Source organism: Engystomops pustulosus, chromosome 9, assembly GCF_040894005.1.
Source record: "Engystomops pustulosus chromosome 9, aEngPut4.maternal, whole genome shotgun sequence".
NCBI lineage: Eukaryota > Metazoa > Chordata > Amphibia > Anura > Leptodactylidae > Engystomops > Engystomops pustulosus.
The window spans coordinates 77,202,006-77,229,902 of NC_092419.1; the positions used below are offsets into that span (position 1 = coordinate 77,202,006).

The following is a 27,897-nucleotide window of genomic DNA, read 5'->3' on the forward strand; positions in this document are numbered from 1 at the left end:
ATTGGGTATCAAACTTTGTGGAGCCTTTTTTCATTTAATCCATTGTAAATGTTTAATTATCCACCCAAATTGAGTGTATTGTGAAAAAATATTACAATTTGCAAACTGCACCTTCATTTTGTTTTAACCCCTATAAAACACCTAAAGGGTTAACAAACTTCTTAAAAGTGGTTTTTCATACGTTGAGGGGTGTAGTTTCCATAGTGGGGTAATTTATGAGTCTCGCTATTATTTAGGCCTCTCACAGTCAATTAGAAGTTGAGCAGGTCCATCAAAATACGGGTTTTGGTGATTTTACAAAAAATGTGAAAAATGATACCTAAATTCTGAGCCTCATAACATTCTAGTAAAATATGTGGAATCTTAAAAAACCATGCCAACATAAAGCAGACACTTGGGAAATGTATGAATTTATTTGGGTGCTATGACTATCTACATCAAAAGTAGAGAATTTAGAACGTTGAAAATAAAGAATATTTCATCCAAATTTTTAAACTAATTTGAAGTACAATGTGTACCCCTGGATATCTCATAGCGTTCCAAAGCTATAACCACTCATAGTGACACAGGGCAGATTTGAAAAATGGGGCCGTGTCCTTAAGGCCAAAAGAGGCTGAGTCCCGTAGGGGTTAAGTCTTATTTTGCAATGTTTACTGCACGGCAGGCATGTAATATTTTTAGTATTTTTCTAAATGTTAATATTAATAATCACCTTCTCCAGGGCTACCATTCAGTTTCCGCAGAGTCCATCAATGCTGGCCCCTGTTTGTATAGAGCAGTGGTGGCGAACCTATGGCACTAGTGCCAGAGGCGGCACTCGGAGCCCTCTCTGTGGGCACTCGGGCCATCGCCCCAGCATGAAGTTCAGCAGACAGGACTCAAAGAATCTTCCTATAGAATCTTCCTACAATGATAGGCGAATTTGCCCTCCTCCATTCAACTGCGTTAGTGTCCTTAGGAGGCTGAATGACTGAAAGTTGTCTAAGAACAAGGAGAAATAAATTACTGCTTAAATTGCTGCGCTGGCACTTTGCAATAAATAAGTGGCTTTTGGTTGAAGTTTGGCACTCAGGCTCTAAAAGGTTCGCCATCACTGGTATAGAGTATGAGTTTCGGGCTATAGCAGGTGCACGGCTGTGGTTGGGATGGCACTGCTGGCCTTTTTATACAAACAAAGACTGACAGTGACAGGAGGCGTTGCGGCTGAATGGGAGTGCACGAATAGTATTGATTATTTTTACAGTCCCCCCCAGCTATATAGATAGAAACTATGTTCCCTGACGATCCATTTTAGTTCAGTCAACTATTTGTATGATCCAAAGGTTTTGTTACCGGAGCTCACCAATACAGAGTATATTCTTCAATTCCTTTCTTCTACATATATACAAGAGATTTCTCTCCAACTATGAACGCTTAATACGACCAGACACTTTCAACGAGAATAAGATGTCATTCAGACACAAAGCCGCTGCGGTCCCTCTTCTTCAAATATCTTCCATAGCTCAATCCACTATATACACTCACCGGCCACCTTATTAGGTACACCTGTCCAACTGCTCGTTAACACTTAATTTCTAATCAGCCAATCACATGGCGGCAACTCAGTGCATTTAGGCATGTAGACATGGTCAAGACAATCTCCTGCAGTTCAAACCGAGCATCAGTATGGGGAAGAAAGGTAATTTGAGTGCCTTTAACGTGGCATGGTTGTTGGTGCCAGAAGGGCTGGTCTGAGTATTTCAGAAACTGATGATCTACTGGGATTTTCATGCACAACCATCTCTAGGGTTTACAGAGAATGGTCCGAAAAAAAAAAAACATCCAGTGAGCGGCAGTTCTGTGGGCGGAAATGCCTTGTTGATGCCAGAGGTCAGAGGAGAATGGGCAGACTGGTTCGAGCTGATGGAAAGGCAACACTGACTCAAATCGCCACCTGTTACAACCAAGGTAGGCAGAAAAGCATCTCTGAACGCACAGTACGTCAAACTTTGAGGCAGATGGGCTACAGCAGCAGAAGACTCCTTTCAGCTAAGAACAGGAAACTGAGGCTACAATTTGCACAAGCTCATCGAAATTGGACAGTAGAAGATTGGAAAAACGTTGCCTGGTCTGATGAGTCTCGATTTCTGCTGCGACATTCGGATGGTAGGGTCAGAATTTGGCGTCAACAACATGAAAGCATGGATCCATCCTGCCTTGTATCAACGGTTCAGGCTGGTGGTGGTGGTGTCATGGTGTGGGGAATATTTTCTTGGCACTCTTTGGGCCCCTTGGTACCAATTGAGCATCGTTGCAACGCCACAGCCTACCTGAGTATTGTTGCTGACCATGTCCATCCCTTTATGACCACAATGTACCCAACATCTGATGGCTACTTTCAGCAGGATAATGCGCCATGTCATAAAGCTGGAATCATCTCAGACTGGTTTCTTGAACATGACAATGAGGTCACTGTACTCAAATGGCCTCCGCAGTCATCAGATCTCAATCCAATAGAGCATCTTTGGGATGTAGTGGAACGGGAGATTCGCATCATAGATGTGCAGCCAACAAATCTGCGGCAACTGTGTGATGCCATCATGTCAATATGGACCAAAATCTCTGAGGAATGCTTCCAGCACCTTGTTGAATCTATGCCACGAAGAATTGAGGCAGTTCTGAAGGCAAAAGGGGGTCCAACCCGTTACTAGCATGGTGTACCTAATAAAGTGGCCGGTGAGTGTGTATATATATATATATATATATATACAAAAAAGATAGTCGCAGCACCCAAAGAAATTCAGGTATGGGTGCACATCCAGGGGCCAGGACGAGAGGTCCCAAAATACTTAATTATCGGAAAAAACGGCAGCACTCCAAAGGCTTGTGAATGAAAAAGTGTAGTTTATTCCAACATGTGCCAAGCTACGTTTCGGCTCCCATGGCCTGGAGCCTTTCTCAAGCTTGAGCACTCAAGCTTGAAAAAGGCTCTCTTGAGCCGAAACGTCGCTATTGTTATATGTGATGGAATAAAAGGACCACTTTAAACTTTTTTGACCACAAACGGAGTGCTGCACGTTTTCTTCATATATATATATATATATATATATATATATATATATATATATTCATCCTCTCATTTCTCTTTATATAAATTTGCAAACGATGTGGCAAACTTTGCCCCCATCACCATTCCGTCCGTTTGTAAATAAATATTATCATCAAACCAAAATAATTGTTTTAAAAAAAATCTATACCCTCCACTGTAAACCTTTTCTTATTGTATTCCATATTTAGAGCACGATCCAATCTATCCTCAATCACTAATACCCCATGGTTTTGCAGAATAGAAGTATAAAGTGCTGAAACATCGCAAGAACACAAAATAATATCATCACCTTTTCCAATATCAATATTTTTCAAAATGTCAATTAAATGTTGTGAATCTCTAAGATACGATTTCATACTTTTAACCAGCGGTTGAAGATAAACGTCAATGTATTCCCCCAGGCGACTAGTTATAGTTTATTCCTGAAACTATAGGTCTACATAGTGGATTGAGCTATGGAGGATATTTGAGGAGGAATTACCGCAGCGGTTTCGTGTCTGAATGGCATCTTATTCTTGTTGAAATTTTTTGGTCGTATTAAGCGTTCATGGTTGCAGAGACATCTCTTATATATATGCAGAAGGAGTAAGAAATTAAAGAATATGTTGTGTATTGGTGAGCTCTGGTCACACAACCTTTGGATCTTTGAAAACTATATGTTGGATGACCGTGGGACCCATCCAGGAGCGTATGTATAGCTCATAGACTGAGAAGGGGCAACACTTGTGTGGTGTGTTTTTTTATTTGGATGACCATCTGCATAGAATATCCATTTTTTGCAATTTTGTAATAACAACAAAAATGTGGTGTATTGCTCCTCCATTAACCCCCAAATTTTTTTTTTTATTTTGCCATCTTCTGGCGCCAATAACTTTTTCATACTTTGGTGTATGGAGCTGTGGGTAGTGTCATTTTTTGCGAATTTTGATGGCGTTTTCATTGCTATAATTTTTGGGACTGTGCGACCTTTTGATCACTTTTTATTAATTTTTTTATATTTTTCAAAATGGCAAAAAAATGCCATTCTCGACTTTGGACGCCATTTTCTGTTACGGGGTTAAACGCAGTGAAAAACCGTTAATATATTTTGATAGATCAGGCATTTTCAGACGCGTCGATACGTAATGTGTTCATGATTTTGAATTTTTCGGGTTTTTTATTACAATTTATTTTTTTTTAAACTTTTTTTATTTTTACTTTTACTATTTTTCAGACTCACTAGGGTACTCTAACCCTAGGTACTCTGATTCATCCTAACATATACTACATTATGGCAGTATATGTGGATTTTACTCCCCATTCATTACAATGTGCAATTAGCACATTGTAATGCATGGGTTAAAACGAAGTAGCCTCAGGTATTCGGAACACCCGAGGCTACCATGGCGCCGGATCGCCGCTCCCCGTGACGCGCGTCGGGAAGGGGTTAATGCCACCATATGAGTATTATTGCAAATAAACTAGACAGCAAAACTAATCTCTAGTCCCTGGGGTTCTCTTGATAAATGGAAGTCGGTCGGTATGTGAAGTTGGACATATTCATTTCCAAGAATTGAAAGGAGGAGGGAAAATAATTTTTTTGGGGGGCCCCACCTTGGTGGGGAGGGTGGAGAAGGTTGGGTTTGGTATTCAATCTGAATGTTAGTACTGGTGTAATGATGGGTTATATTTTCTCATGATATATACTTGATATTAAGATGCTACTGATGTGAAAATTGTGATGGAATAATGTATTTAATGTTTTTAATATTTATAATTTTAGATTTTTGATATTGGATAAAAAGTAATAGACAGCAACATGTATCTCTTATCTAAAATACAACATATAATAAATAATTCATAATTCAATAATTTTTTAAACAGAGGAACTTTTTACCAAGCCCCATTACTTATTAATAACTATTTATTTAGCTCTGTAGCAGGGAAATGTTACTGCAGAATAGATCATACACACATAATATGACGGAAGTTCATACACTCACCTCTCAATAGTTGAGTATCTCTTTTTCGATTCCAGCATCTAAATCCGTTCTCACTTGGATGAGCAGTGTTAATTAAAGTGAATTGTGAAGCACTGCATGTACATATGAACCATGCACACTGTTTTTATTTTCGAAAATATTAGTGCTTCTGCTGAGATCATTAAGTCATTATGCAGGTTAATTAAATCTGAACATAATTGCCTCTTTCTTTGTCAACAGACCTAGTCCCTGCCCTCATTGCTATTCAGGAGTCCATAATGACATTCATTATTAATGGGGAGGAGGGGCTCTGATTTAGGGAACAGTAGCCTCTAGTAAGTGGTTTTGTTTTACAACAAGGCCATGTGAACACTGCACTGAGACAGTGTACCATTGTGAGAATGTGCTTTTTAGAAAAGTTTAAATTTTCCCTAATTTTTTTTTTAATCTAGGTGTGGGTCAGAATGTAAGAGTTCTCCTTATGGAGAGTTTGCCAAATAAGGCTGCCTTGTAGGCGTGTGAAGACTTAAAGCCATAGATGCTCCACTCTGGAATTCTGGGAAGTATGCTAATACTTTTTCCAAGGTGATAAATGGAAAACAATGCCTCCTGTTGCTACCTTAAGTCATACTTGGTGTTAAGGGAGCTGCCTTTCAAGGTAGCAAAGGGAGACATCGTTTTCCATTTAACACCTTGAGAAACATATTTGCATATTTTCCAGAATTCCTTAGTGGAGCATCTATGTCTTTAAGTCTCCACATGCCCATAAGGCACCCTTAATTGGCAAACTCTTAAAGAGAACTGTTACCTTCTGACACTTGTCAATAGCCTCTCACACAGCCAGTTCCCTACGCTGTACTGAGGAGACCCAACAAGGTCAAAACAGCGCTGTCTACAGTTGGGAGTCTGTTCCTTCTGCAATAGATATACTGGTTTGGGTTCATCCTACATCATGTTATTAGACTTCTTGTAGAGCATACTTGGTGTTAAGGAGGCTGCCTTTCAAGCTAGCAAAAGGAGACATTGGTGTCCATTTAACACCTTGGAAAAACGTATTTGCATACTATCTAGATGTGGGGAAAGCCAAAATGAAAGTAGTAAACACAAGCCATAGATGGCACGTTACCTATCTGCTTCCCAATCTTCATCCCTGGGCTTGATCCTATTTGTTTCTTCTGTTGTGCTTCTGTATATTCTTGAAGGGAGTACAGGCGGTCCCCTACTTAAGAACACTCGACTTACATACGACCCATAGTTACAAACGGACCTCTGGATATTGGTAATTTATTGTACTTTAGCCTTAGGCTACAATGATCATCTCTAACAGTTATCACAGGTGTCTGTAATGAAGCTTTAGTGTTAATATTGATTCTTATGACAACCCAACATTTTTAAAATCCAATTGTCACAGAGACCAAAAACGTTCTGGCTGGGATTACAATGATAAAATATACAGTTCCGACTTACATACAAACTCAACTTAAGAACAAACCTACAGACCCTATCTTGTATGTAACCCGGGGACTGCCTGTAGTGTGTTAATATAGCCTAAAGTTTCCAATTGGATGGTTAGTGGTTAACGCTAGTTTACATTGTATGATCTACTTATGGTAACCGGATTCTAACTGATTATTAGAAACATAGAATATCTCATCATTTAGTATGTGTTATTTTGTGTGTGTACTTGAAAAAAAAAAAATTATATTCTGTGCCTTTCTAGAGACAAGGACTGATGGGAATTCATTCTCTGTGGAGAGATGCAGATAATGTTGGTTGTGCGTAAATAATAAGCTATAAATTATCTGTTTTGTCTGTAATAAATAAGGTTTATTTTGTTTGTCAGCTTGCCATAAATTAAAATTACATACCTGTGCTTACAGTTTAACAAGTATGGCCTGACAGCTCTCTTTTTAGTGCTTTGGCAGATTAATTTAGCATGTTATCTGTTTGGCCAAAAGCCCTGCAGAATGTATTATACATATACTTTTATATCGCTGTAATAATCCAGAATAATAAGCACTGATTCTCCATTATCAGGTTTTACCAAAATATTGTTTTCCTTTTTTCTTTTTGCTGAAAATAAACTAAGAAATTGATGTCCATTTTAAGACCTATAAATGTCACAAATCTTGGCTGGCGTATGCCATATTTGTGCTAAAATTGTTGACTTTTAGGTTTTATCTAAGTGGTTGTAAATTGTAAATTCTTATCCCCTGTACCTTTGTTTTAGTTCAGTTCATGTGAAAAAGGCTAAAGATTCAGAAATTTGTTTAGCTCATTCTTGCCTGCCCATGCTCCATAAATGACATCTGTTCTATAATTTTTAACAATTGGTTATTTTATTTTAAACATATTAGACGCACAGTAAGTTCGTTCCTCCTGACTAATCTAAGCCACTTTCTGTGGACACACAGTGAACTAAGATCCAACATATTGGGGGAAGAAATGTATAGAGCATTTAAGAGAGCAACTTTTCCCACCTACTCCAACTCCAAAAGTTTGAGTGGTCCATTCACTGATTACTCACTGATTTTTTTTTTTCTTGCCACCTCCATTACTGTTAGTCTCTTTGCTGTCAGATGGTTGCTCCTGAACTTGAGAGCCATACAGTAAAAATGCCAATTAGCATTTTGTGTTTCAAAACGACTTGAACCGATTTCTCCAGAATGATAGGGGCTGGAATTGGTTCAGGGATACCTCTTTAAGGATGCAGAACATTCATGTAGGATGTAAAAGGACCTATCTCACAGGTATAGGCACATGCCATGGTTTTACTAAAATTTTGTTTTCTGTTTTCAAAAGTTGCAAGAAAGGAGCGTGTTAGGTGGAAAGGAGCAGGCGATTGCTTATACAAATTTATAATGATATATTCCACAAATTGGTATGAAATAGAGCATAAATCTATTATTACAGATGTATTACTGGTTAAGTACTTCTTTATAAATTTGGAACATTTTAGTTCAGTAACTTTAATTTAATATTAGCATGGATGTGCGAGACCTACAGTAGCAAATTATCTTCACTGATTCTTAAAATACATGTAGTATAATAATATATTAGTAGTATATTACATCATGAGGTGGTTTGACACATAATGTTGCTAGAAAAAGTATATGAATCCTTTGGAATTACCTGGATTTCTTTGTTAATTTCTAAATAAATTTATAACATAAAATATTTTCTTATCTTAGTCACAAATATACAGAAGGGCCTAAAAAGCTAATAACACACAAACAAACACCCAAGTACAGTTCAGGAAGAAAAACTAAGCAAACCTTTAAGTTTTGACTTCTCCAAGAGTTGCTCTGCAGCAGGAGATGAGAGTAAAATTGTGATTTGTCACTCGATGAGAAGAAGGACTTCTTTAAAACGCTTGGCCACTGTCAGGCAAACAACTTTCTAGAGACCTTCAAAAATAATGTTTATCTAGAGACGTTATAAGACATTGATCAATCCTTTGGGGGAGGGCAGCTATACTTGTACAGGGTAACAAGACAGTGTAGCTTGGGAACTGGGAAGAGTCATGGTACATAGGGGTGGGAGGGGGGCTGGGATAAGATAATAAGAACCAAAGCAATAGGGATAGGGAAAACCATTTAAACCATACAACCACATGATGTACACAAATTCAAGAAGCCTCACAAACAAAATAAAGGAACTGGCAAATATAATACATGTTGGGGGGAACCTGAGTAATAGTGACTACAATATTATTGATTTTGTATTATGCTTTACTAAGAGCATAAGTGAAAGGGCAACAAACACTCTAAATTTCAGGTGGGCAAATTTTCACTTATAGGCATAAACTTGTCCCAGTTTATGCCTATAAGTGAAAATTTGCCCACCTGAAGTTTAGAGTGTTTGTTGCCCTTTCACTTATGCTCTTAGTAAAGCATAATACAAAATCAATAATATTGTCCCATGCTCTTAAAGACAAAAGCACCCACAAAAATGAAAAAACTGTCCGCTCACCCAATCACATGGAACCTCCTCTCGATTGATAATTACGTATGAGTGGTGCACGCTCCTTGGATCCTCGACTGCCGGATCAAAATAGTTTCAAAAACAGGGATTGGCAGCACTCCAGATACCTCCACACGATGACTTCATTAAAATTCTTCTTTATTTGTTCAAATAACCGCACACATATAGAATGGACAGTACAATGATTATTGTACTGTCCATTCTATATGTGTGGATACAATGATTATTGTACTGTCCATTCTATATGTGTGGATACAATGATTATTGTACTGTCCATTCTATATGTGTGCGGTTATTTGAACAAATAAAGAAGAATTTGAATGAAGTTATCGTGTGGAGGTATCTGGAGTGCTGCCAATCCCTGTTTTTGAAACACCCACAAAAATGGGACTTTTTCACAAATATTCTAAAAAAGGCCTGTGAGGAACCCAAACCATATGGAAAAAAGCGTAATAGAAACAAGAAAACAAGTGGGTAACTGGTCTTGTTAGGAAAGCAAAAATAGAGACTGAGAGAAATATTGCCAAGTAAAGCAAAAATAATTCCAAATTGAGAGTGTGGGCCCTCTGAGGAATAACTTGGGGGTCATGGTGGAAGGAGATGAGGAAAGGGCCGATCTACTGAATGTTGCCCTCTTGACTGTCTTCACCCAGGAAAATCCCCTGGTGGAAGGCATGATGTGGAATGATGTAAATTCTCTTTGGAATGTCAACAGTTTAACCCAGGAAGAGGTACAGTGCTGCCTCACAGCCACTAATATAGGCAAATCACCGGGGCCAGATGGCATACACCCCTGGGTTCAGCATGAACTTTGCACTGTGATAGACAGACCATTATTTTTAATATTTGAAGATTCCCTGCTGACTGGTTCTGTTCAATAGGACTGGCGCATAGCAAATGTGGTACCAATATACAAAAAAGGATCAAAAGGCAATCCTGGAAACTACAGACCCGTGCGTCTAACTTCTTTGTAGGGAAATTATTTGAGGGTTTTTTTAGAGATGAATAATAGTACCTTCACTACTTCGTAGAAAAAGGTGAAAGAATAAAGCCGGCTCACCCAACCTTCAGACCGTCTCGGCTGTACACACTCTGTAGAGGTCTCCTGGTGCACGGAAAGACTAATCCATAGCCATGTAGCATATTCAGGAAAAAGTAGTGGTAAACCGGCACGACATGACGGACTTCACATGGGTACGATGCCAAAATTCTCTCTTTTATTGGTTAAAACGTCATGTAACACGAGAAAACAAGTAGGTTGACGTGTTTCGACGGAGACCGTCTTAATCTTAACCTGTCTGCTATCACAACACGCTCACCTTTTAAGCTGATCAGCTGGGTGGTGCAAGGGAGGGAACTCCCTTCCTGCCTCCACGTCACTCGGTCCGGGACGCGCCTCCGAAATCACATGACCTAATCCTAGGTCACATGATCGGGAGCGAAGCTCAGAACGATGTGATTCAGGTGAGTGAAAACTTTAAAAACAAATCAATGTGTGTAAAATTTGACAATACCCATTATAATTGTAGTATACAAAAATGTGGGGTAGACAAAAGTAGAAAATGTGCTTTGGGACCGTGCAGCAATGTTATGATAAATCTCGAATTAGACATGCACGTATTATATCAAAAATTCACAATTCATAAAGAACAATACATGTGAAAAGGAGATTGAATGTGCGACAAGATCTAAAAGGCAATGCTACAAGATATATATACAGGATACAGTATGCAATGAGTGGTACAGACTGCAATAAATGGTACAGAACAGGGCCATCAGACCTCACACATATAAGAGAAGAGGAAGGCGGAAGAGGGAAGGGAAACACCATGTTCCTTTATAGCAATGGTATAGGAGTAGGGTATATCTTATCTTAATACGTTAATATGATGTCCTGTCTTTTGTTCATACCCTGTGGCACTCTACATTCCATCACAAAAATCCAGTAGCTTTCCCTATTCAATAATTTCCTCTTCATATTCCCACCCCTAATTGGACGGGTAACCTTCTCAAAACCGGTCCATGTGAAATGACACGTAGATTTATCATGAATTTCTCTAAAGTGTCTAGAAGCCGCTGATATGCCTACCGACTCGTTGGTAATGTCTGATAAGTGGCGGCGTATCCTGATTTTGAGAGGGCCTGTAGTGTGACCTATGTATTGGACATTGCACTTATTACACTTAATGGAGTACATGGCATTGCAAGTATTGCAATTGAGGTATGATCGAATGGGATAACTCCTACTAGTGGTACAAGATGTTATATTCGTATCAATCGTGACAAACCTACATGCTTTACACTGTGTGTGACCACATTTATAGCAGCCTTTGGTGTTTAACCAAGTTGCATTGGATTTTTGGCTGCTAAACAGGCTGGGTGAGAGAGTGCTACCAATTGTGGGAGCTCTCTTTGCCACACATTTAAATGCCGTTGTTCAATATTGTATGCAAACTCGGATCTTGTAGTAGAATCGGGACAAATTTCTGAACTATTTTAGTGATTTCCCTAAACTGTCTGCTATATGCCGTAGTGAATACTATGGAAGTTTTGGGTTCTTGTGTTTCATATTCTACCTCTGTTCCCCTATGTTTACTCTTGTCTATCAATAGGTCCTGTTGCTTCATATTACAAACCCTCTTAACAGCTTTTTCAACATTAACTTTTTGATAGTCGTATTAGTTCCCCGTATGGTATGGTGTTTTTTAGAGATGGTATCCTGGATTATCTCACTGTATAGGACCTTATAATCCAGCATCAGCATGGGTTTATGAGGGATGGATCCTGTCAGACTAATCTGATTGGCGTCTATGAGGAAGTAAGTTCCAGACTGGACCTGGTGGGCTGTGGATGGTGTATATCTGGACTTTTCAAAGGCATTTGACACCGTACCACGTAAAAGGTTGATACAAAAAATAAGATTGCTGGGACTAGGGGAAAATCTGTTTATTTGGGTAAGTAATTGGCTTAGTGATAGAAAACAGAGGGTCGTCATTAATGGCACATTCTCAGATTGGGTTGACGTTACCAGTGGAGTGCCACAGGGGTCAGTATTGGGGCCACTTCATTTTAATATTTTTTATTAAAGACCTTGTAGTGGGTTTACACAGTCAAGTTTCAATATTTGCAGCTGATACTAAGCTGTGTAAAGTAATATTACTGAGGTCGATAGTATAGCATTACAGAGGGATCTGGTTTGATGAGGTTTAATGTAGATAAATGTAAGGTTGTGCACTTGGGCCATGGAAGCAAAAGGTACAACTATGTTCTAAACAGTCAATTACTTGGTAAAACTAAAGCTAAAAAAGACTTGGTGGATGGTAAACTTCATTTTAGTGACCAGAGCCAGGCAGCTGCTGCTAAAGCAAATAATATTATGGGATGTATCAAGACAGGAATAGATTTACCCTTATACAAATAACTGGTCAGACCACACATGGAATATTGTGTACAGTTTTGGGCACCAGAACTGGAACAGGTGCAGAGGAGAGCAACCAAGATTATTAGGGCAATGGGGGGACTAGAATACAATGACAGATGACAAAATTTGGGATTATTCAGTTTAGATAAAAGACGACCGAGGGGAGATCTGATTACAATGTACAAATACCTGAACGGACAGTACAAGGATCTTTCCAAAGATCTTTTTATACCTAGGACTGTGACCAGGACAAGGGGGCATCCTCAACGCCTAGAGGAGAGGCGATTCTACCATCACCATAGACAAAGGTTCTTTACTGTAAGAGCAGTGAGACTATGGAACTCTCTGCCGCAGGAGGTTGTTATGGCGGACTCTATGTAATAATAATTCTTTATTTATATAACGCACACAGTTTACGCAGGGCTGCACAAAGCATGTCAAATTGGTCCCTGTCCCCATGGGGCTCATGTTCAAAAGAGGCCTGGATGCCTTTCTGGAGAGAAACAATATCACAGGTTATGGGGAAAAAAACATTTGTTTAATTCTTAAAGGTTGCACTTGATGGACTTTTTCCAGCCTTATATGCTATGAATCCTGAAAGATGTACGATCAGAAGGAACCTAAGGGTAACAATAAAAGGACACTAAAGACTTCATAAAACCTCTGTGCTTATGTCCATTGTTAGAAACACTGAATAAAAATGATGTTCATAAATGTACAAGTTTTCCTGAAACTACCTGAATCTTTCAAAATTCTACTGTGAAAATTTCTATAAACACGGATAAGATCCTTGCCTAACTTCTAATCATAATACAGGGAACAAAAGTGCTTGGGGTAGGTCTGCTGCCTAATGGCCTGAGAACATTTAATTTTGCATAAGAAGTCTAAGCCCTTAAAGGGAACCCGTCACCACTATTTTCACAAATACAGCTAGTGACAGGTTCCTATAGAGCTCTAATAACTATTTGACACCCTGCTTGTAGCTAAAAATTATGCCCCTGAGATTCCCATATATTCAACTTTATAGTTTTATCTGGTAACTAAGCATGGCTACATGTAGTCCAGGTGGGCGTGGCCTCCTCGGGCTGAATCCAGCAGCTCCTCCCCATCCCTATCTCTGTATGCTGCTATAATGTCATGTGACCAGGGTGACATCATCGCAGGTCCTATAGCTTTTGTAGCATTAGGAGCTGTACACTAAGCATATATGTCATGAAATCACAGCATATTTTATCACATGAAATCACAGCAGCCTGCATGGAGAGGAGTAGAAGTCCATGGAGGCTGCTGTGATGGTTTTATGTGGTCAGATATGTACATGGGGTATAGTTTTCATATTAAGTAGCTCAAGGACCTTTGATGATGTCACCCTGGTCACATGACATTAGGCCACGCCCCCGTGGACTAGCTCCAAAGCTGCATAGTTACCAGGCAAGATTATAACTCTGATTTTATGGGGATCTGAGGGGAACAATTTTTAGCTAAAAGCAGGGTGTCAGATAGTTATTAGAGCTCTATGGGAACCTGCCACTACCTGTATTTGTGAAAATAGTGGTGACGGGTTCCCTTTAAGCATAAATGGAATTTAGAAGGATATTATTAAAATAATGTACCTTTGTGAAGATAATATCCTATAAATGTAGTCATGTTGTCCCTCAGAAACAGGTTAGTTGTCCTTGCGAACACCTCCACACTCTTCCAGAGATGGCCACACATGCGCTATTTAGGTACCCAACTACCTGGATTCTATGTTCATTACCACAGGATGGCTGCCGGACATGCAGTAACCCTCGGCCAATTTATATGCAAAAACTATTTCTTTGAACATTCACTTCAGCTGCGCTGGTTGTATCCAAGGACAATTACCTTATATACTCGAGTATAAGCCTAGTTTTTTAGCCCAAAAAATGTGCTGAAAAACCCAAACTCGGCTTATACTCGAGTCAAAAAAATAAATAAATCAAAACTCGTCTTTCTGGCGGCACCCGTAGATCTTCTGTGCGATCCATCCGGTATTGTTGTGCTGCACAACGGGGAAGGAGGGGGCTATATACACTGGGGCAGGGGCTGGCAGGCTATATACACTGGGGCAGGGGCTGGCAGGCTATATACACTGGGGCAGGGGTTGGCAGGCTATATACACTGGGGCAGGGGCTGGCAAGCTATATACACTGGGGCAGGGTTGCTACATACTGCAGAGGCTGTGACCAATGCATTTCCCACCCTCGGCTTATACTCGAGTCAATAGGTTTTCACAGTTTTTTTGTGGTAAAATTAGGGGCCTTGGCTTATACTCGGGTCGGCTTATGCTCGAGTATATACGGTATCTCATTTCTAAGGGACAACATGGCTAAATTTTTGGGAAATTATCTTCACAAAGGTAAATGTTTTATTATCAATCAGTTGAAGAAATATATGTAAAAGGCAAATTAATTAAATGTGAATACCCAGATGGAAATAACCCTTTAATTCACTAAAATACTTGAAAAATAATTTTTTTTAATGGCCTGATCAATGCCATAACCTTAACAGTATCATAATGCTGTGTCTGACCTGAAGACGGCAATGCATTCCAGAAATCCAGAAATATTGATGCAATGAAACACATTTCCTTACATATACTGTGCCACTCTTATTTGCAGCTACAGCAAATGTTTGGCGACAATAATTACTGTTTGGTAAAAGTAGGAATTAGAAGTTATTAAATTTAAAGAGAATATACAAAATCGAGCAGGATAAAGCAGGGACACTTACTCATGGACCCAGACACTATCACTGTGGTAATCTTCTTGTATTTGTTAACCATGGCCTCCTTCTTTTGAATCAACTTTTAAAAGAATGCTAAAGTAAAAAGTATTCTCTAGAGCCGTTACCACAGCCCCTCATGGCTGCAGATTCACAGGCTTTTACAATGAGCAGAACATGTCTTCCTGCACTCTCCTCATCAATCTCCCTGTGTAATCAAGCAACATCAGGAAGTGCCCGGGGATTGAAAACCTGTTCTGCTCATTGTAACAGTCTCTGAATCTACAGCACTAAAGTGTTCTGAAAACACCCACCAAAGCCCATTAGGCTCATAAGCCTACTTATAAAAGTTGCTTTTAGAAGGAATGAGGCCATTTATGCAGCATAATATCTAAATAATGGTGCATATCCTTCCTCCATTCTTTATTGTGGCAGGTTGGGTGGCCGGGCCTCCACACAGTGCAGGCCCTGTAGCTGCTATGCTTGCAATCTCTGTAGTTAAGCCCCTGGGCCTGAATCTAGCATTGCATGATTTGTAGTCCAGGATCTTGTTTTATTATGGAATAAACCAGTAATTAAGTATTATTACTCTTTATACATGGGAACAAGATTGTTAAAACAGTCCTGCCGGCTCTACTGACATGTCTATTTTAGTATCTACTAATATTACCTATGGATTAACAAGCAGCTCTTTCTGAACTCTGCATTGTGTCACTGCTTTGTTACCAGAGAATGCATGAATAAATGGAAAGCTAGATGTTACTGTTCCCCTTGTCCATAAGATGTCTACATAGATTGGTTCTGTCCATAGAGTGTTGCATACAGTACAGACCAAAAGTTTGGACACAAACACCTCATTAAAAGAGTTTTCTGTATTTTCATGACTATAAAAAATGTAGATTCACATTGAAGGCATTAAAACTATAAGTTAACACATGTGGAATTATATACTTAACAAAGTGTGAAACAACTGGAAATATATTCTATATTCTTATATTCTAGGTTCACTTTAACCCCTTAACGCTCTGCGCCGTAGCTCTACGGCGCAGAGGTATAAGGGATGTATGAAGAGGGCTCACGGGCTGAGTCCTCTTCATACAAAGGTGGGGGTTTTTGCATTTTGCACAAAACCCCCACCGCTAATAACCGCGGTCGGTGCTTGCACCGATCGCGGCTATTAACCCCCTAAACGCCGCCGGCAAAGTCGCCGGCGGCGTTTAAAAGACGGCGGCGCGTGGGCGCCGCCATCTTTTTTTCGATCGCCACGCCCCCGAACGTCATCGGGGGGCGGCGATCAGTTGCCATGGTAGCCTCGTGTCTTCTTTTGACACGAGGCTATCTGGCAGCTGCATATTCGTTACAATGAGCCAGTGGCTCATTGTAATGAATGTGCTGCAAAAATGCCATATATTGCAATACAGAAGTATTGCAGTATATGGTAGCAGCGATCTGACTATCTAGGGTTAATGTACCCTAGATGGTCTAAAAGATAGTGAAAAAAAAAAGAAAAAAAAAAGTTTAAAAAATAAAAAAAATTAATAAAATATTAAAAGTTCAAATCACCCCCCTTTCCCTAGAACGGATATAAAACATAACAAACAGTAAAAATCACAGACATATTAGGTATCGCCGCGTCCCAAAATGCCCGATCTATCAAAATATAAAAACGGTTACGGCCGGCGGTGACCTCCGAGGCGGGAAATGGCGCCCAAATGTCCGAAATGCGACTTTTACACCTTTTTACATAACATAAAAAATGAAATAAAAAATGATCAAAATGTCGCACAGACCTCAAAATGGTAGCAATGAAAACGTCGCCTCATTTCGCAAAAAATGACCCCTCACACATCTCCGTGCGCCAAAGTATGAAAAAGTTATTAGCGTCAGAAGATGGCAAAAAATTTTTTTTCTTTTTTGTACACATTCGTTTAATTTTTGAAAATGTATTAAAACACAATAAAACCTGTATAAATTTGGTATCACCGCGATCGCACCGAACCAAAGAATAAAGTAGGCGTGTTATTTGGAGCGAAGAGTGAAAGTCGTAAAAACTGAGCCCACAAGAACGTGACGCACGTGCGGTTTTTTTTCAATTTTTCCACATTTGGAATTTTTTTTCAGCTTTGCAGTACATGGCATGTTAAAATAAATAACATTACGGGAAAGTAAAATTTGTTACGCACAAAATAAGCCCTCACACAGGTCTGTACACGGAAAAATGAAAAAGTTATGGATTTTTGAAGTTGGAGAGCGAGAAATGAGGCGAAAAACCCTCCGTCCTTAAGGGGTTAAAGTAGCCACAATTTGCTTTGATTACTGCTTTGCACACTCTTGGCATTCTCTTAATGAGCTTCAAGAGGTAGTCACCAGAAAAGGTTTTCACATCACAGGTGTGCCCTGTCAGGTTTAATAAGTGGGATTTCTTGCCTTATGAATGGGGTTGGGGCCATCAGTTGTGTTGTGCAGAAGTCAGGTGGATACACAGCTGATAATCCTACTGAATAGACTATTAGAATTTGTATTATTGCGAGTAAAAAGCAGCAGTAAATAAAAATGAGTGGCCATCATTACTTTAAGAAATGAAGGTCAGTCACTTCCAAAATATTTGAAAGTGTCCCCAAGTGCAGTTGCAAAACCATCAAGAGCTACAAAGAAACTGGCTCACAGGACGACCGCCCCAGGAAAGGAAGACCAAGAATCACCTCTGCTGCGGAGGATAAGTTCATCCGAGTCACCAGCTTTAGAAATCGGAGGTTAACAGCAGGTCAGATAAGAGACCAGGTCAATGCCACACAGAGTTCTTGCAGCAGACTGTGTGCAGTAGCTTTCATGGTAAAATAGCTGCTAGGAAACCACTGCTATTGACAGGCAACAAGCACAAGAGACTTGTTTGGGCTAAAGAACACAAGGAATGGACATAAGACCAGCGGAAATCTGTGCTTTGGTCTGATGTGTCCAAATTTGATATCTTTGGTTACAACTGCTGTGTCTTTGTGCAAAGCTGAACAGATGAAGAGTGGACTCTATATGCCTGGTTCCCACTGTAATACATGGAGGAGGAGGTGTGATGGTGTGGGGGTGCTTTGCAGGTAACACTGCTGGAGATTTATTCAAAATTAAAGGTATACTGAACCAGCATGGTTACCACAGCATTTTGCAGCGACATGCTATTCCATCGGATTTGCGTTTAGTTGGACCATCATTTATTTTTCAACAGGACAATGACCCCAAACACACCTCCAGGCTGTGTAAGGGCTATTTGACCAATAAGGAGCTTATCAAGAGTGTGCAAAGTAAGCTACTTTGAAGAACCTAGAATATAAGACATATTTTCAGTTGTTTCACACTTTTTTGTTAAGTATATAATTCCACATGTGTTAATTTATAGTTTTGATGCCTTCAGTCTGAATCTACAATTTTTATAGTCATGAAAATACAAAAAAAAACTTTGAATGAGAAGGTGTGTCCAGACTTTTGGTCTGTACTGAATATATACACTTATTGTTTGGTATATAGCACAATTTATTTGAAAAATGGAAAATCAACAATCCACTGTCCAAATGTCCAAACTGTTCTTTATTGTAAATTAAAATCAATGAAACAGCAACATGTATCTTAGTGGCTAGAAATGCCAAACAGTCTACTGGTTTCGATGCAAAGCGTCTTAACCTTCGTCTAGTGTTAGATTTCTGTTCTTCTTACTTATGTTGTCTAAAATCACCCCTAGGATACCCTAAAAACAGTTATTTATGATCCAATTTGTTTCCTACCTCTTAGTTACCTTGTTAGGGTTTCTCATTCATGGAAGGATTGATTTTAATATTTTTGTTGTGGCCCCCTGGGCCTTTCACTTGAGAGCGTACCCTTCATTTTCAATATAAAAATATTGTCAAATGAACCTCAAGAGAATAATATAAACTTTAAAAACGTTTGTTATATTATCTGACTATTACTGAAGGGTTTTAGAAAAAAAAAAATACACATATATATTTTTTATATTATTAACTCTAGTAACATCTATGGTGTTACGGGTCAATTTTGACCCATATCTAACTACTTTATGAAAAAGGCAAAAAACTGATTTTTTTATTATAGAACTTTTATACAAATAAAAGATGAAAGTTATATTAACATTAATAGCAATAATAATAATAATAAAAAGTAACTTTTCTACTGGTGGTGTCTGTAAATCCAAACTTTGAGTGAAGTGGAGCCCTGTCCTTCATCTGCAACAATTCAGCGGACAGCTCAGGTTTGTTTTTTTTCACTGTGCCCACCCTAGTGATTTTCCAAGGTCATAGCTGGTAAAAAAAATTGTCACAAGTAATGTTGTGACCCTGCAGTCCAGTAGTCATATCGAGGACTACACGTATTGTTTTTTCTCAGGGATGACGCTTGCAGACTTGCCTGTGTAAATCTGTAGATTCCATGCATAGCTAGTTTTTGCATCACAGTCTGCCCAGATTTTTAGGCCGTATTTGCCTGACTTACTTGACATGTATTGCTTTAAGGGGCATTTTCCGCAGAAAGGGAGAAAACGTTCGTCTATTGTCTCTGGCCCTGGGTTGAACATCAGTGGAAGGAGCTGCACCCATTTCTCCCAAACATCCCCGATGGGAGCAAGTTTGTCAGATGTTGTTCTGGTGTCTCTGTTGTCAAATCTGAGGACTCTTGATATCATTTGAAACTTCTGAAGTGACATTGTTGCCCAGAAAATAATCCTGCCTGTCGATGCGTCCCAGAGATTATCAGTGGCTTTATTGCAGGATTTGTACACTCCAGCAAGGAGAAGAACACCAATGTAGGCATCCAGGTCATCATCATGAAGGTCATTCCACATGCTACCGTGGACTTTTTTTCCTTCAAGGTTTGTCATACCAATAATGACTTTTTTATTGACAATAGCAATCAAAACATGTCATGATGTCACTTACTCTTGTCACAGCAAACCTTGTGATCCCAGGCATCATTTTTATGACATTTGCAGCATCTGCCCTGCCATGTAAATCTGGAGGTACTGAGCTCCAAATGATCTTGCCACTTTTGGATTTGAATCTTTCAGCGGGAGCAGCTTCAGCACTGGTGACCTCCTCATCAGATTGATCAGAACTGTCTGTGTCTTCCGGTTGATACTCCACATCATCTTCCTCCTCAGAAACCTGTTCATCTGTATCAGCTTGCTTCTGTATCATCAAAGATATAATCCAGAATGTGGCTTGCATCTAATCTTCTCCTCATTGTTGCATGGTGTAAACTGAAGATGTATACTCTGCAAAGTACCAACTATAAGCTGATTTGGCCATACATGCCTGAACATGACCCTAACTCAAGTTGTTGGAGGTAGAGCTGGCTGTGGGCTGTTGGTTTATATTGTGCTTATGAGTTCAGTTTTGGGACTTATTATTGTTTTTTTACTCTTATGTTAGACCTGGGTCGAAATTGACCCCAACAACACAAATGTTACAATTTTAATAAGAGCATTTTACAAATTAGTAAAATAGTTTTATTTTATTGTATTTTGTTTAAAAATAAGTTCCTGACAAAGTCAAAAAGTCTTGATGTAATAAACAAATGTATGTAGAATTTGTATGCATTTAAAACCTAAAACGGGTCGGTCACGACCCTAACACTAGAGGAAGGTTAATGACCTTTTAGCCTGGCCAGCCTGCATGTATGGGTGCATATTTATGTATGCAAGCATAATTATATGTCTGTTAGTATTTGTGAATGCCTATGTGTTCAGGTGTCTGTGTACTTGTGCATGCATGTGTCCAGTGTTGTAACATAAGACTTTGCATCCACTATAGGAGATGTTCATGACGGCAAGGTTATCAGTTCAATTAATTATTAGAGTGCACAGGTAGATGCATGCATGTGCGCTCTGCCTGCTCACACTGTGTGACATCATACAGTGTGCGCCAGCAGAGCCGCAGGGAGTAATGACTACTGAGTTTATTTTCTTTAATACAATGGGGCCCTGTGACTGCTGATTTATAATCTATTATTAAAGTGGTTTTCCCACAAACTAAAGTTAGGCCCTATCCACGGATGGTGTCTTCATGCCAATACACATTTAACTATTCACTGCCTGCTAGTTGCTTGAATGTATGGGACAAATGGTTAATTATTATTGCAAATTCCACATTAGAGTTAGTTTGGTGCTTGTATGGATTAATGTTTTATCTAGTGGTTCAGATCACTTCAAGTTTAAGTCTATTTAATGTTTGTAAAATGTTTCTTAGCAGGCATCATCGCATATGGGTGACAACCACCAATACTGGCTAGATCTGCTGTGTTCCGTATAAAAATGTTTTGTGACATTGGTGTTTTAATAGCTGACTGTGTGAACAGACACAACCAGCTAGAGAGATGAAAGGATCAGTAACCCTAGTGACAGACCCATAAACATCCACAGCGTAAACTATAGGATCAGTTTTGATGCCTTTTTGGTTTTTACCCGCAATTAATTTAGTCTGGATATTAAATATAACTAGAATGAAGTCTTCATGTAGAGTAATGAATTCTCAAATGATTATTCATTTATTTACTAGTTAGTACAGCCCGTGAGCCCTCTTCATACACCCTTCATAGCTCTGTGGCGGATATATCCATCACAGAGTGTGAAGGGGTTAATCCATTACAGTGTAGTGTGTTGCTAACGGAAATCTTTGAGGCTGTGGTCCCAGCTTTCTTCAAGTATTGGCCAGGTCCTCCTGTACCTCATAAAGTGAGATCTTGCATGGAGCCCCAGATGGTAATTCACGGTCATCAAGTGTTTCTTATTAGTATTGTTTAATAATTGTGCCAACAGTTGTCTTCTCACCAAGCTGCTTGCTTATTGTCCTGTAGCCCATCCAAGCCTGATCCTTATTCTTGGTATCTTTAGACAGCTCTTATGTCTTGCCCATGGTGGAGAGGTTTGAGTGTGATTGATTGTGTGTCCTGGGCTCAAATTATTTATTACTATTGTTATTTATTTATAAAGTACTTATTTTCCCCACTGTATGGACCTGATCATGATCAGCTTCTGCATGGTCAAGGTATAGATGGTACAATTGCCGTAAGTGACAATGTTTAAACCCCTTCCCACCGATGCTCTTTTTCATTTTTGCGTTTTCCATTTTTTGTTCCCCTTTTTTTCCATAACTTTTTTTTATTTTTCTGTGTATGGAGCTATGTGAGCGCTTGTTTTCTGGGTAAAAAATAGTACTTCCGAGTGATGGTATTTAATGCTTGATTGTACTTCATGCTTGAAAGCTGGAAAAAATTTCAAATATAGTGAAATTGACAAAAAAATAGTTTTTGCACCATTTTCTTGTGGGCTATGTTTTTTTCCCCTTTCACTGTGCACACTAGCTATAAGAGGTTTCATTTATTGCGACATTTTTATTGCTACCATTCTGGGGAGTGCAAGAGCTTTTTATTAAATTTTTGTGTGTTGCTAAATGACAAAAAAGTGGTGCATTGCACATTTGGGCACTATTTTCCATTACAGGGGTTCACTGCCGGCAATAACCATTTTTATATTTTGACGGATTGAGACTTTTGGCACCTAACATGTTTATGATTTATAAGTGGCGAATACCAGGAGTGTGGTAATATTAGTTGCTTGTCCTTATTTGGGGTTATTATAAGTTCAGGACCATATTCTGCGGGACCTACAGGAATGGAGCTATTTCAACAGCATACAGGACACCCGATGGGGCATTGTTGGGATGTCAAGAAATTGGACATTATATAGTATTGAGACCATGAAATGGGAATATATTGTGTGGACACACTAGGGTGGGATTAGAGGCATATTTTTCCTTATTAAGATAAACTTCTGTCCCTCTTTCTGCATTCTGAAATTTGGTAGGTATGGGTAAAGCTGTTAGGTGACCAAATCATATGTGACCAACACAACACAATGGGGCACATTTACTTACCCGTCTGGAGGAGGAAAGTGTATTGTCCGTGTATAATGCACTCTGCTGCAATTCACTAACATCCTGCATGTGTCGCTTCCCTGCTATGGTCCGACAGAGTTCACCTTCTTCTTCCTGGTGCATGTAAGTGAATTGTCTTGCGACACCATTTGAAAGTTAAATCCTGCGCTCAGTCCGAATCAGTCAGATCGTCCTATGGCACGCCCCCAATTTATGTCACATGAAAACCAACTCAGCTGCACCACAATCCAATCACGTGCGACACAATCCCCTGTTAAATACCTGTCAAAGGCGTGCAATCCCCGAAAATGCCAGGAAGTCCGACGAAAGTGCGTCCGCGGACCCTTAGTAAATAAGCCTCAATGTTACCAACACATAAACGATCCATCATGATTTTATAAACTCCCATCAAAGGATTCATACACTTCTATTGTCCTGAAGGATATTGAGAAGTCTTTTTGGTGTAATTGGCCATTTCTAATTGATGTAAAAAATTATATGCTCCTTAATGGATTTACTGAGTTTGAGGTAGTCTCTTTATTGTTCCAACCTTGTAGACTATGATATAATGACCTCTTCTAAAATGAAGGGTGTAAAGTTTAAAGAACATATAGGTTATTGGAACATCTCGCCTTATCTGGCTGTGGGGATCACACACCCATTCTGTTGACATTTACATATACCCCATTAATATCCACACTAACCGGTTGGTTATCAAGTATGATCAGGATCCAGGATATCTTGGATACTTTATCCATGATATCCACGCTATGAAATAAAAAAATGTAATAACATGTTTACTGTTTTGCAGGAGACATACCTCCATATATATAGTCTGGAGCTTCATTTGCTTCTCTGGAATAATTTGCCTTTGATGACATTCTTTTAGCTAGATACGAAGCTGCAGTTACTTTTCTTGCGATCTGTCGAAACAGATGTTCAGTACATTTTTTGTTTTAAAGAAAACAACCAAATGGCTTTACGTGTTTGCTCAGTGTTTATATAGCCAGTTTACAGCTTACATTATCACGATGATAAAGTCTTATGGCTGCCATGTTAGCAGCCGTATAGAGGGGGGGCAGCCTGGTCATTTTGGTTACACAGTGTAAAGATCTACATGTACACCTGTGTTCACATATACAGCGATGTGGATGAAAGCATTTTTCCCAGGTGATTAGTACAACAGATGTGTTGGTGCTTTGTACTTGTAGAATAGACTTGGTCAGGCTGCTCATTTACATAAATATTGCGCATGCAGGGAGGGCTGAGGAAGAGCTCATTAGGGCAGCTCTTTCCAGTCTCTCCAGGCACTCAGTGCTTGTCTCATGGGGGTGGGGGGATTAAAGCAGGTGGAACAGAGGTGCTCTTTATCTCCGGATTGTTTCCCTAGCGTTGGAAGAAGCCAATTTATTAAAATGCCAGTTAGCAGGTGCCATCTAGCTACAATGGCCTATTCTGTCCACCTGCTACTGGATGGGCATCTTGACTCGTGGATATATATATAGCTTCTGTGCTGTAATGTGCTTTCCCTTGTGTTGCGCTCCTGCATTTTAGCTGCTGCATTCCCATCATCTGCCTGTTGATGCAGAGAGTGGCACCTGCATTTAGCCGTGATGCCTGTTGCTGCAGAATGGCTCAGTCAGGAAAGTGTTACTGACCGGTTGGGGGAGGGAAGCGAGGCTGAATGGAGGCGCGCGACAGGCTGCAGTTTCTATGGCAACGGCGTGAATGAGTGAACATGAAAATGAGCCGCAGACCCTCACTGCAGGAGAGAAGAGGTGGGGAGAGGGTTCTCCTGTATTACAAGAGGGAGGGGGCAACATAGAAGCTCTTGTCTGAAGAGGTGGCGGTGGTGGGGAGGGAAACGTTCCATATTTTTCTCTATTTCTGCACCTTCCCATCCGTGTGCTCAATTCTCTTATTCAATCCCTCCTATCCTTCCTCTCACTTCCCTTACTGCGGTTCCCTGAACACATATTTGGCCACATACCATCCTTCTCTTCCATCTTTATCCTAAATGTAGAAATTCCTTTGAATATCTATCTGGTCCATAAAGACATGGTGGTTTGTTGTCCTTTTTCTCTGTGTTACCTCCTCTCTTTTTACTACCCATCATCACTTTATTTTCATATTCCTTGCCCTGATCCTTGACTCTTCCTTGAGTTTCTATGTATCTGTCTCCGTTTCCGTCCACTCTCGTATTTAGCATTCTCACCTTGGGTTATTCTTCCCTCGTACACCTCTCCTCCTACCTTTCCTCAGCTCTCTCTGCTTAGTCTATTTACTCTCTCTGGTGAAGCACATCCTTGCCTTCATGTCTCACCCCCCTCCTTGTTTTATTCGCTTTGCCTCACTCCCACTCTTCTTCATGCTTTGTCTTCGGGTCCATGTCTCACCTGCTACCTATATTCCTTTCCTTGCCACCACATTCCTCTCCTTTGTCTTTATGTCCCATTTTTTGTACTCGTCCAGTTTTTTTTACCCATCCTATTGTCTGCACTACTGCTTATTGTGTCCCTTTTCTTTCCTACTATACACCTTTTTTTGTGTATTTCATGCAGGCTGCTCCCTATGCCTTACTGCTAGCATGCCACTCTCCTTGCCTGTGCCTCCATGCCCTCCCTTTCTGTAACACACTCAGCATCCATTTACATTCTGCTGTTGTGTCTCTTCTGTCACCATCTTAAAGCAACAGAGCTCCAAACCCTGGAGGAGAGGAGGTAGTTTTCTACATTTATTTATATATTCATTGTGTAAAAATATGACTTATGAAGAAATAATAAATGAACATTTCATCCCCTTTTTGAAGAAGAAAGCCATCCACCAGATGTCACCCTTTAAGTATGTCACTTTAGCTGTAGGATGAAAACAAGCGCGTGGTAAAACAGAGAAAGCGCAAGGCATCCAGGGAATAAAATGGATTTCCATTTCAATTATATGCAAACTGCGGGGTGAAAAATAGGGAGCAGAAGTGACGTGGAGGCGTCTTTTGGGAGCTTTTTACAGTGTTCTTCATTGTGCATGTCAGATTCGGTGAGGCATACTGGGAGTTATGCCATGTGCAGGCCTGTGCACATTTAAGGGTAGACAATGTTTAACTTAGCAAAGTGCATTTGTAGAGCATACACTACAATTTGTCATTTAAAAAAAAAGGTAAAGTAAAAATAAATATTCCTTTACCTTGTTTATGTTTGTATTCATACATCAGACGTAAGATTAACACCTGCCTAATATTGTGTATGGTCAATGTTATGACCACTACACCTTTAAGTATATAAAGCAGTATCAGGCATTAACATAGCAACAGATCTTATAAATCCAATAGGATGCTAGGTGTTTCCTTTATGGATAGGACTTATTTCTTTGCATGTCCCAAACCGTTTCTGAATATCAACATGTTTGCAGTACTAAGCACTCTCAGAATTGAACTGCAATTTCAGCATCTATCTGTCTATCTACTAATGCAGTGTCTCAAATAAAATTTCCATCATTGCTGAGAATGCTAAATGTTTCCTACATGCAACAATGTTTTATTATACGTTTTACGTAAGTAATATCGACATGAATTCCACATACTCGCATAAATCTTCCCATAATGCCCCCCAGTGACATCTCTTCTACATGTTAGGAATAAATATACATCCATCTGTCCATAATTATGTGACAGAAAACACTCATTAGACCACACCATTTTGAAGATACATATATTGGCTGATGTCCAACCCTACTGGTGCCATGGCAAAATAATCAATGCTATTATGACCCCTTAGAAGACAATACCCCATTGCAGTACTACTGGAGACACCATAGAAAACAATACTAGAAACCCCTAGAGCATATAACTAATAATAGTGGAGACCCCAGTGCAGACACACAAAAAAATCTCCTCCTTTCCTGGACTTTTTTCTCCTACATGCCAAACAACAGTTCTTCTCTCCTCTTTGTACCGCTTTGCTCTGTGTCCCATGCTGGTTGTATGCGGTGGCATCAGAACACAGAGCAGAACTTCACCTGAAGAAGAGGACCACGGAGCAGTACAATACACTGACAAGTACTTACCATTTGTGGGTCCTCTCCTGCGGGCGCTCTGCTTTGGGTCCTGACCTTGATCCATATAACCAGTGTCAGGACACAGAGCGGAGTGTCAGGACAAGGGAGCAGTGAGAACTTCTCAACTGCACGCACGGCATGGCTAGTGCACCTCTGATGCCCCTTTTAGTTGAGATGAATGTGTGCTGCACTTTATATACATGCTCAGGACTGAAGCTCCTCTGTTATAGATTAGAGGAATAAGAAGGAAGGAATGCCTCATTTATCTCACGTACTGCTAGAGTGACGCCTGTGGCGTCGAAGTTGATAACCGTTTTGGTAGGGTTGGAGTCGGGTTCAAATTTCAAGGTGGTTATGATGTCATGGTTGATTGGTTTATGAAAAAATCTGGCAATAATTGTATGTATTTTTATATATGTGTGCCAAAATGGAGAAAGATATGAAAGATATGAAATGAGCTTAATTTTCAAGTTTAATAATGTCTTCTCGTCTTCAGTAGTATGCAAAATGCAGTCATAGGTTTCTTACCATTACAATTTTAATAGAGGGTAAAATTGTTTTCAGTATGTCAGTCTCAGTTATGCATTATTATTAAAGGGGTTTTCCGCAGGATCCTCTAGCATGGCTTTTGCTGCCTGTTCATTAACACTGCTGGCTAAGTTGGAAATGTTGTGGGTCACAGAATCCACTACAGCCAAGCTGTGGGCTTTGGCTATGTCA

The 27,897-nt window shown here is 39.7% G+C and overlaps 1 protein-coding gene across 6 annotated transcripts in view; it reads left to right on the forward strand.

Annotated features, from left to right (window-relative positions):
- The window catches only part of NLGN3 (neuroligin 3), a 111,808-nt gene that overhangs the window by 51,130 nt on the left and 32,781 nt on the right, over nucleotides 1-27,897 (forward strand). Inside the window, exon 1 of one of the 6 annotated variants that reach the window (XM_072124108.1) lies at nucleotides 24,886-24,905. The exons of the other annotated variants lie outside the window; for them this stretch is intronic. The gene's annotated coding sequence lies outside the window, so the exon portion shown is untranslated. Of the gene's footprint in view, nucleotides 1-24,885; nucleotides 24,906-27,897 lie in introns of those variants that run through there. 6 annotated transcript variants of the gene reach the window in all.